Raw genomic sequence first — 11,670 nt, 5'->3', positions numbered from 1 at the left:
AAAAGAGCCTGACAAAGCCTCACACCAGAGATGCTTGTCCTTTCTGAGTACTTTTAAATGCCAAAAGTGGCATTATAATACACATGCATGTGTATATGCACACCTGTGCATGTGCGTGTGTGTGTGTGTGTGTGTGTGTGTGTGTGTGTGTGTGTTATAGTCAGATCTGGGCTTAGAGCAAATCATTTTGAGAACCATATGGAAGATGAATTAGAATAAGGTGATACTAGAAGTAGGGAGACTAAATAGGAAGCTATTGCATGAGTCCTAAAAAGAAAATAGCTTGAATATACCCCCTTTGGAGACATCTCTTCATCTGTGAATGTGTTTCACTTTTTTTTTTTAATGCTTCATTAGCTCGTCCTATTTTTGTACAATTCCTAAATATAACAAGAGGAAAAGCCAATTGCATGGTAAGTTGCTATAACCATCACATCCTAGTGCCTAACAAAGGTGCCACTGCATAGATTCTCTGAGATTCATCTGATCTCTGTGCCTACATTTTCCACATCCCCTATTTAACTGCATATAAGCCAGTTTACATAAGCATAAACCAGCTTCATTGCCTCTGTCTACTCTTGTAAATACTCTAATTACAAGCTTTGGAATAAGTGTTTTTGCAATCAATTCCCACTTCATCCCAGCTGTGTTTTCTTCTGCCTCTGCTTCCCACTGCATTTTCTTTTGATAATAAGGATACATCTTCCAAAAGCCAGGATATGAGTCCAATATGGACACAAGTGACATTTATAGAGTTAATTATATGAAAAAGCAAAAGATAACAACTCTAGTAAAAAAAAAAAAAACAATATGAGATGGTTCATTTACTTACATTGTGGAGTGTTCCTTTTTTTTTTTTTTTTTTAAATACAAATTAGTTTTACTTTTGCTTTCCTTGGATGTTCTGTTCTCTACTAATTTATTGACTTGTTCTTTTGGTTTATAGACTCATAAATTTAGACCTGAAAGGGACCTTAAAAGCCATCTAGTTTAACCCTTCCATTTTACCCATGATAAAATTGAATTGATATAATATATAATTATAGATTATGAGAGATGAAAGGAATTGCAGAAATCATTTATTCCTTTTTTTTTTAATTTTTATTTAATAGCCTTTTATTTACAGGATATATACATGGGTAACTTTACAGCATTAACAATTGCCAAACCTCTTGTTCCAATTTTTCACCTCTTACCCGCCCCTACCCCCTCCCCTAGATGGCAGGATGACCAGTAGATGTTAAATATATTAAAATATAACTTAGATATACAATAAGTATACATGACCAAAACATTATTTTGCTGTACAAAAAGAATCAGACTCTGAATTATTGTACAATTAGCTTGTGAAGGAAATCAAAAATGCATGTGTGCATAAATATAGGGATTGGGAATTTAATGTAATGGTTTTTAGTCATCTCCCAGAGTTATTTTTCTGGGCATAGCTAGTTCAGTTCATTACTGCTTCATTAGAAATGATTTGGTTGATCTCGTTGCTGAGGATGGCCTGATCCATCAGAACTGGTCATCATCTAGTATTGTTGTTGAAGTATATAATGATCTCCTGGTCCTGCTCATTTCGCTCAGCATCAGTTCGTGTAAGTCTCTCCAGGCCTTTCTGAAATCATCCTGTTGGTCATTTCTTACAGAACAGTAATATTCCATAATTTTCATATACCACAATTTATTCAGCTATTCTCCAACTGATGGACATCCATTCAGTTTCCAGTTTCTAGCCACTACAAAAAGGGCTGCCACAAACATTCGTGCACATACAGGTCCCTTTCCCTTCTTTATAATCTCTTTGGGATATAATAGAAATCATTTATTCCAAACCCAGATGGGAATTATTTACTTCAACCTCCTATACCACATACTTAATAAGCAGCCTTTTTTATTAAACAAATATAGAAATTACATTATTGATTTTCACATAATCCATACCCTATTGAAAATTTGCTACTCTCTGTCCTCTAAAGTTTAGAGAAAATATTTCCTATACTTTCTGACCTTTATTTTTGCTTCTCTATTGTAGTAGTCTGGTTAGCTTTCTGGAGGTCTGAGGCCAGCCTTCATTTCAGCAGAGTAATCACCAAGAAAATAGCCAGGGATAAAGTCCAAATGTCTTTATTATCTCCTTCACAGTCTGTTATTTTCTCCTTCATAGTCTGTCTCCTTTGCCTGAGGCCTGGCTAGCTTTCTGGAGGGCCTTCAGATGGGCCTTGGTCTCAGTGGAGAATTGAAGGAAGACAGGCCAGCCATCACGATGGTGAGAGACGGAAAGTCTCTCCCTTGAAATCTCTCTGAGTCTGAGAGTTTGAGCTCCAGCCTCCAGTCCTCTGTCTTCTCTGAGTCTATCTCTGGCTGAGTTTGCCCCAGTTTATATGCTTTATTACAATTACATCATTACAGTACACTGAATATAAACTAATCATATCACTAGGGCAATCATACTGAACTAGAGAAATCACATGCTAAAGTAGATAACCACTGTATTATCAATTTCACTGAGTTAACACCTTGTTTAAATCAATCATACTGAGCCTTAAGTATATTTCTCCAAGGTTCCTTCCCTTCACATGCTATGTCCTGTTTTTCATCTATTGTTGTTGTTGAATTCTAACATCTTAAGTTCTGTACAATTGTTATTTTCTCAACGAAAAGTTCTCTAATGTTAACAAAAACTGTTTCAGCCCTCATGTAGCACTTTGTTTTGCATTCTATAATCCTTGATATAGGCATCTTATTATAATGGGTATTGTAGCTGTGTGTGCATATGTATATTTTAAGGTTTTAAAAATGGAGGATTGCCATATGAAGAATACAGAGAAGGCTAGTAAAGGAGTAATGTACAAGGAACTGGAAGGTTAGGATAGAATGGGGTTGTAAGGGTTTTTAAAAAGTAAATAGAAGAATTTATCCTTTATCCTAGAGGAAATAAGGAAATCTCTGGAGGTTATTGAGTAGAAGCATGACATGGTCAGATCTGCACTTAATACATAAATTTTTTGGCAGATGTGTGGAGGATGGATTGGCATAAGAGGAGACTAGATCTACTTTATAAGACACTGTTGCTATAATATAGGTGGGAAATCTGAACTTAAGCAGTGGCTGTATGACAAAAGAAGGAATCAGATGACAGATCTTGAGGAGATACAAATGTAAGATTGCAAATAACTGATTATGTGAGGTTAGGGTAAGTGAGGAGCTGAAGAAAAAGCTGAAGATAAGACTCTAGGAGACTGGAAGAAGGGTGGTACTTTTGACAGAAATAGGTAAGTTCAGAAGGAGGGTGAGTTGGGGATGGAGATAGAGAGTTTAAAGTGTATCCAGGAAACCCAGTCTTAAATTAATAATGTGATTATTAATAAACATATTATGATGTGGAATTGAAGTTCAGGGAAAGACTGGCTATTTTAAGCAACTTGGTGGCACAACAGATAGTGTTACTTATTCATTTTTAATTCTTCAAAAACTTCTGAATTCCATGCCTCCCTATCAAAAAGCAATAATTAGAGAATATTGGTAATAAAAAGATGGGTCTTATCTTTCATGAGAAACATGGGGTCGTTAAAAGGGTTCTATAACCACCAAAGGCAATCCAGCTCATTGTTCTGCACCTGTTCAACCCTGGGTCCCAATTATTTTCTCTATATGTCTCTCTCAGATACATATATTAAATAAAGCATTTCTGTTTTAGAGTTTTTCCATCCAAAAGCATATTATATTCTGGGCAAGAGACATTCTTTATCCACTTGGCCTCTCCTACATGGATAATCAAGCCAAATTCATTTGGGCAGGTAATCTTTTTCAGAAGGCTCTGCAGTGTTGTGAAATTTGATGCATTCAACACCATGTCATCTTCAGGCAGGAGCATCTTTGGGACCTCAGATTCCATAGAGAATCCCTTTTCAAATTGCACTCCTTTGAATATCTTCCATCATAGTAGTGAATACTTCTGGCAAGCATACTCTCTTGTCCCCCTCCCCTTTCATGCCTCTCTCACCTAATATTTATGTCAAAATGACGAATTCCCTACAAAAATGATCATCCACTTAAAGACCTTAGGAGAAAAGGCACTCCATCACCCCTCCTTGGCAACTTATTTCATTATTGAATATCTCTTAATAGTTTGGAAGTTCTTTATTCAAAATCTCAAGGTAATAATTGAACAAGGTTCTTTCTATTGCTATACCTTTAAAGTAATCTTTAATGATGATATATTGTTGAGAGATTTTATTGTAAAAAAAGCGTATAAAGTATTATTATTTTCTACCAAATTAGATGTTTTTTCATAATTAACAAATAATATGCACAGTGGGATTTTATCATCTACATTTTCTAGTTAATTGTGAAATGGAAAAGTGTGGTCTACTGTTGAATATTAAAACCTGCTTTTCCCTTATTAATATGCTCATAGTTTGATTTATATTGAGAACTCTCAAAGATTTTTGATCTACAGTGGCACCTTGATATTCAATGTTAATTGGCTCCAGAAAGCACAATGTGGTGAACATGAGTACCGAATGAATTTTTCCCATAAGGAATATATCCTGTCCGTAGCTTAACCATCCCTCCTCACCCAGTTCCCCAAAGGAGCAAGTGGGATTTCTAGCTGCAGAGAACCAAGCCAGCTCCTCCTTTTTGACTTCTGAGAGGAACTGTGACCTTTATAGTCCCCCCCTTACCCCCAAAATTTCCTGGTGGTAGGGCAGCCTGGATGTGAAGATAGGAGCTAGGTTCCTGTGCCCTCTGCTGCCCAGAGTGCAGGGCTGCCAAGAGTCCGGGGTCCTCCATATCCACCACTACCCACATAATTTTGTAGAACTGCCCTGTGATCTTCCCAGAACACACAACCTCAATGTTATGAACTCCAACCTGATAATCTTTCACAACACCCTTCATAATTGCAGCAGTAGTGAGGGATTGGCAATACCCTTGGCCAATCTCATATTTCTATAGCCCAACCAAGGCGACAACCAAGTGTGAACAAATATCAAGTGTTGAAGCATTTGGATTTGATGAGTTTTTAAAGCAGACAAGTGCCTAGATAACATTGTTTAGGAGTGAGTATGTAGGTTAGTAGTTATTGTTTTCTTAATACTCCTTTTTTGGGTATTAATAAAATCAGATTTTTTTTACACTTTTGGCATCTTCTCTTCTTCAGATACATTTCGTATCAGTCCTTCAACATCTTTATGTTCTTTTTAAAACAAATCTGCCTCTCTGTAACTTTTATCCATTAGCTCCCTCTGGGACCAAAGGGAAAAAAAAGTTTTAAATCCTTTTTCATATGACAATTCTTCAAATATCTGATGACATATGTCTCCTTCAATCTTCTTTTCCAGACTAAACATTATCAGTTCCTTCCTTCAGTTCTTGTACAGCAGAATTTTTAAGTCTTCTCACCATTTTGGTGGGCTTTCTCTGGACTCTTTCCAGCTTGTCAATGTCCTTCATCTACTTAGAAGTGAATATAATACCTCAGAAAAGATTAATGGATGGTAGCTAGGAACCATCTTCAATACTACATGTTGCTTATTTTTTTATTTGCAATATTTTCATGGTGTCATATTTCCTTTTTACTAACAATTTTTTTATTAACTTAGCATAGAGTAATGGATGCAAGTTTTCACACATAACTACACATTATATGAAAAACAAGGAAAAATCATTTGAAAAAAATCATTTGTTAAGGTAGTTAGCCTAAACTGAATTCCATACAAACCATTAAATTATATAATCTTTTGAAGGACTAACTAATTATTCTCCAAAACTGTTAAAAGGTCATGGTAGGATCTTACTGTCTTTGAGATAAATTTTGCATTTCTAATTGGAAGCCTAGGGAGCTCAACCCAGCCAAAATATTAACAATAAAAGATAAGTTTACTGACTCTCTTACCATTAGTTATGTTTGCATTCAATAAAGATAAAACCAAAATATGTTCTTTTTCTTTAAGCTTTTACAAAAGGATATTTATTGCAAAAATCCAACAAAAACAGAAGTTACATATTTCTCCAACACCTATAAGCATTCTCCCCATACCAGCACACTTTTTCCTATACTACCTCAGTCTCTAGGGAGAGTGGACTAATGCAGTGTCTACAAGGCCATTTACCTGTCCTTTTCTATTGAAATATATTCCTCATTCACTAACTGTTCACTAACAGATAATAAAGGCTGTCAGAAAAGATAGGCAGAAACAGCTTAATCATATGTCCACAGAACTCAAGTTTGTGCTTTATCAGATACAGCTAATATTTAATATGAAATACCGTGACCATTGTAAAAAAAAAAAAAGCAAGAAATTAAAATATTTTAAAATAAGTCAGATTTACTGCATAAATTAAAATAGCTAAAGCTAGGTAATCTTATTCATCTGAAACATGATCTAGTGCATGATTTCAACATCAATCAATAATTTGCTTTGATATCTGATATTCAATTTTATTAAATATCATGAAGAATGGAAGACATGCTTTTTATGTAAATTGCCATTACATTATTGTTTTCATGATTTTTTAAAAATAGGGATGAAATGTTTAAAACTTGAAATAATTTTTATTCAAAAAAATTTAATTTGCATGTTTTACTTTAAGTAATATCTTTCCTCAAATTTTAAAGTGCATTTTCCTAACTTTTTTTATTTAAACCCTAATCGGTATGTTTTTTCAGATGGCTCCTCGGGAAGGATTAAAGCACACTGATTTTTGGTGCAGCTCACAGATGATATAATTCTGGTCCAAAATGGCTAAAATACTATATTTTGCCTTTTCATAGATCCAAACATATTCAGGATCTTTCAAGCTTAGAGATGCCTGTTCTTTCACAGACTTCATCTGTGTCACTGAGAAAAGCAAAATCTGGCATTTTGGGGGGAACATTTACTACAATAGCATTCATTGTGTCAGCAGAGCCCATGTCCAGGATTCCATCAACTTCATCAAGTATCAACTTTTGGAGATTGGTGGCATGAAAATATGTTTCATTCACACATTGAAGTAGCCACCAATATGCAAATAAGTATATTTATTTGGTTGATGCTCTCAGATTGAAGTTTCATATTCTTTCCACCAATAATGAGACTAGCTGAAAAGTCATGACTCTTGCCCACTTTTTGACCTTTTCCCAAAGGTTTGCTATGCTAACTATCTGGTAGGTGATACTTACTATCAAAACACTGAGGCCATCTGTTGATGTCTATCTCAGATGACATACTGCCTCCAGACCAGGGACAAGAAAAGCCAAAATTTTTCCTGTTCTGATCCTGTTTTTGCTGCTCCAAGCACATCTTTACTTTGCAAAGCAAAATCAATGGTATACCTCTGCATCTCCGTCACCATTTGATACTGTGCTTCCTGCAAGCCTTTCAATATTTTTTTGGATGAGTAAAAATCAGAAAATTGAGTAATTTCATTTATATTCATCTTTTCATACTCTGTGGTCAGGTGGCTAATGGTCTACTGTGCCTGCCACTTGAATTTTTTGAGCTACTTTCTCAGCTCCTTCATTTTTTTCTGTTTGTGGATGTGTTTCTTCTTTCTTCACTAGAAATTTAAGATTGGATCTGCAGGGCTCTGAATTTCTTGTTGCTCCAGGTCTTAGATTTTTTTTGTCGCTCTGGCTCTCAGATTCCTGTAGCTGGGGCCTCAGATCCCTCCCTCTCGTTCTGAGATAGTTCAGGGTAACAGAAGCATAAGGCTTGAAGGATCATCTTTTAAGATATGTTTCCATTTTGTGATCTAGTTAAAGCTAGATAATATAATCCACAAATCTACTTAACCAGGCACTTGGAAATTACATTATTTCCCAATACCCTGAAAGTGAACAAAACTATTATTAACCATTCCTTGTTTTGGAACACTCAATTCTTCTCTCAGGATATCTCAAGTACTATGGCCACTTGACAAATGGACAGAGTGAGGGTGCTAATAGCAATCCATATATAAAATGTTAGTCAAGTTTAATTTCTTTCTTTCTTTTTTTTTTTTTTAAAGATAAATAGAAATCTCTCTCTCTCTCTCTTTTTTTTTTTTTACTACTCTCCGAAGTTTCTTCTTATAAACTCCCTGAGTATATTTATATCACCTACCATTTTATAAATCACTCCTCTGCGTCTCCCTCATTACCATGGTCACATTTATTAGTTCATCAGATAAATTAACTGATCAAAGGATTTAGAACCTGAAGAAACCTGAGAGCGATTATCTAGTCCAACCCCTTAATTTCACAGGTAGGCCAAGTGAGGTACATGAAGATAAGTGATTTCCCAAATTAACACAGGTAGTAAGGAAAAGTAGCTGGATTTGAATCCATACCAGTTTCCAAATCCTCTGTTATTTTCACCCCAAAATGCTTCTCCTTTGAATTTATTTTATACCCAACCCAGAGAAGCTTTGATCAAAGGAAAAAAAACAATTTAAAAAAACTAAAAATTTATTTTTAGTGCAATAGAATTGAACAGAATGACCACTAATGTGTAAGAAGGCCAGTTCTTGGAACTCTGGGGATAATAAAAGGGATTGGTTAGTTTCAGACTTCTACCATATATCAAGAGCCCTAATTTGTCATTAACCAATAGTCATTTCTGGGTTTCTTTAATGAAGCTTTTTGTACAAGTTAATTCCTTTCCTCTTGTTTATTATTGTCATCACATCACAGTCAGTTCGATTTGTATGCCTCTCCAAATATGTTAGATGATGGTACTGTTTGTTCTTAATAATCAGTAATGGCCATTCAAATAGTGACTGAGTTGTTAATAGCTTTCACAGTTATTTTCAATACAGCCACTGGCTGTGATTCTTCCCTTCTGTAGGATTAAGACCAGTCACTACCCTTTGGTTATTCTTAAAGTTTGAAGGAAGAAGTAGTCTAAGGAGAAGTATGTAATGACTCAATTGAGGACGGCTTTGAAAAATCATATGGTTGACATATAAGGAACCTTAGGCCCCAGAGAATAAGTGATTTATCCAGTCTAACAGAATTAATAGTAGGGTTAGAACTAGAACTATGAAACCAGGTCTCCCTGCTGCCAGGTCAGTGTTCTTTCCCTTGCATTGCCTCACTTCTAAGTAAGTAAATTATGAGACCTGTGTGGCTTAGGGAGAGCAGAAAAGCCAAAAGAGTTTACCTACATCCCATTTGTCTAGAATCAACTGTCATACTGGGTATGATTTTAATTGTCTTAATATCACTAGACCACTTTTGCCTGTAAAGAATAGGAGTTTTGTTGATTGCTGAATTGGAACTTTGCATAAAAATGGCACTAACCAGCCAAACTCATTTTTTTTCCTCTAGCTTTGTTCAAGGGAGAAGATAAATAATTCCTTTAAGCTTCTGGGTAAATATTCAGAGAGATTAATTTGGCCAGTTGGTGCTTTTACTAGGAATTCTCACTCAAGTAGGCAGTCAAAAAGGCCTTTTCTTCACCTCTTAATAAGCAAGAAAGGTACAGTCATTGACAATCTATGTATGCCCCCAACATGGGAGATTTCTTCTGGCAGAGCATGCTGCACATACTTATGAGAAGTAGGCTCTCACTGGACAGTCCAATCAATTACATTTGCCTTTTTGGATTTGTTTCCTATTTTTGGTAACTTCAAATAAATAGCAATATATCATCTCCTCAAAGAAGGTTATAACTATGCTTCCTATAAGCATATTTATGCTTCTTAAGACCTCATTGGAAATCTTCAAGCAGATTCTGGATGACTTTTTGCCAGGCATGTGGCCTATCTTCAAATCATTATTTTTAAAGCAAATTTTCGTATAAATGTGTTGTTTTCAGATTTGGAAGTAACAGAGGATTTATTATTTACCTTAGGTAACCGATAGTTCAAAGCTTATACGCATAAAACTCTCTTCACTGGTGGAGAATGTTTGCATCCGTGCATGAGGGGTAGAATAGTTGTGAGCTTAGAAGGAAAGCCTGTTCCTCTGTCTTTCAATCCAAGAGAAAGACTCCATTCAGGTTCCTGAAGGGAAAGACTCTGAGAAGAAGCAGATATATGATAGAGCCAGCACTGATCACATCCCTATTGCCAGCTTAATACAATAGAGACTTGAGGGAATTTCCCTTTGAGGGACTTTCTTGGTTGGTACATTTCACTCTCAAAAGGAGAATTCATTCACTCTGTGTGCCTAGTTTAATATATTTTCTTATCTCAAGATTTTCTTTGAGTTCTGTTTGTTATTGATCAGGATAAGTGAGTCTATTTTATATTTACTATGGTGGGAAGAGTTGAGTCTTGGATATACATTTTGGGGCAGAACTTTCTCATTAAACGTACCTTGAAGATGAAAATTTTTTCCTCTAAGCCAGGGCTTCTGAAAATTTTTCCACTTGCAGCTCCTTTTCACCTGAGAAATTTTTACTCACCCCCTCCAAGCTCTATCAATATTTACATGTAAATATGTAATATTTACATAAATATTAATACATAGAATAATAAATAGAGCGGAGAATTCAATCCCAGTTCTTCTAATTCCAAAGCCAGTACTTTTTTCACTGTTTCACATGACCCCTAGAACTGGCTATGCCACCAATTTGTGGTATGACATAGGACAAGGCTCTTCATTTTTTTGACTTTCAGTTTTCTCAGAAAATAAAGGAATAAGTCATAATATCCCTAAACTATCATGTAGTTATAACAGTTCATGATTCTAGTTCTTTCTATACTGGATGCCTAATCAGTATGCCAAAGAATTTGATTTTAAGTTTTCTATTTTAGTCTTTATGTGTACACACATGTATATGTGTACACACATGGCTAAAATGGAAATATATATTTATTTAGTCTACTATATATATTTCTTTTTCTTTTTTTTTTCTTTTTTTTTTTTTGCTGAGGCAATTGGGGTTAAGTGACTTGCCCAGGGTCACACAGCTAGGAAGTAGTTAAGTGTCTAATGTCAAATTTAAACTCAGGTCCTCCTGACTTCAGGACTGGTGCTCTATCCATTGTACTACCTAACTGCCCCTATTTATATTGCTAAAACGATTAATGGGAGCTGGTTGGTATGATGGTTTATTTTCCTGAGTTCAAATCTGGCCTCAGTAATTTACTAACTGTATAACTCTGGGAAAGTCACTTAACCCTGTTTGCTCCAGTTTCCTCATCTGTAAAATAAGCTGGAGAAGGAAGTGGCAAACTGTTCCAGTATCTTTGCTAAGAAAACCCCAAATGGAGTCACAGAGAATTGGGTACAACCAGAAAAACAATAACAATAAAAGGATTAACAGATAAATTCCCCTTCCTTCTTTGAATTCAAAAATCTTCCCCCAAGAAGTTGAAAAGATCCAGTGGAGAAAGCACTTCTGGGCAACTGTACATATCCACTAAAGATTTTGTACTTTTATCTTTCTACTCTCCTTTACCATTTTATGATTTTAAAATAAATACAAAACAAAGTTCTATCTGGAATGTTACTTAGATATTTTACAAATTGTTTCTCTTACAAAATATACTTTTGTTGTCTTTGGTTATATAAAATTCCTATCAACATTTAGGTATACACTACACCAATCAACAAGCATTTATTAAATCTAATGCTCATTGTGGGGCACTAGAAGTACAAAAATAATAATAAAATACTTACTGACCTCAAGGAGCTTATACAGGAAAACAACATGTACACATATTTTTGTTGTTGTTGTTCAGTTGTGTCTG

Source organism: Sarcophilus harrisii, chromosome 1 (assembly GCF_902635505.1).
Source record: "Sarcophilus harrisii chromosome 1, mSarHar1.11, whole genome shotgun sequence".
NCBI classification, from domain to species: Eukaryota; Metazoa; Chordata; class Mammalia; order Dasyuromorphia; family Dasyuridae; genus Sarcophilus; species Sarcophilus harrisii.
The sequence above is the reverse complement of the archived record's forward strand: the minus strand, read 5'-3'. Positions refer to the sequence as shown.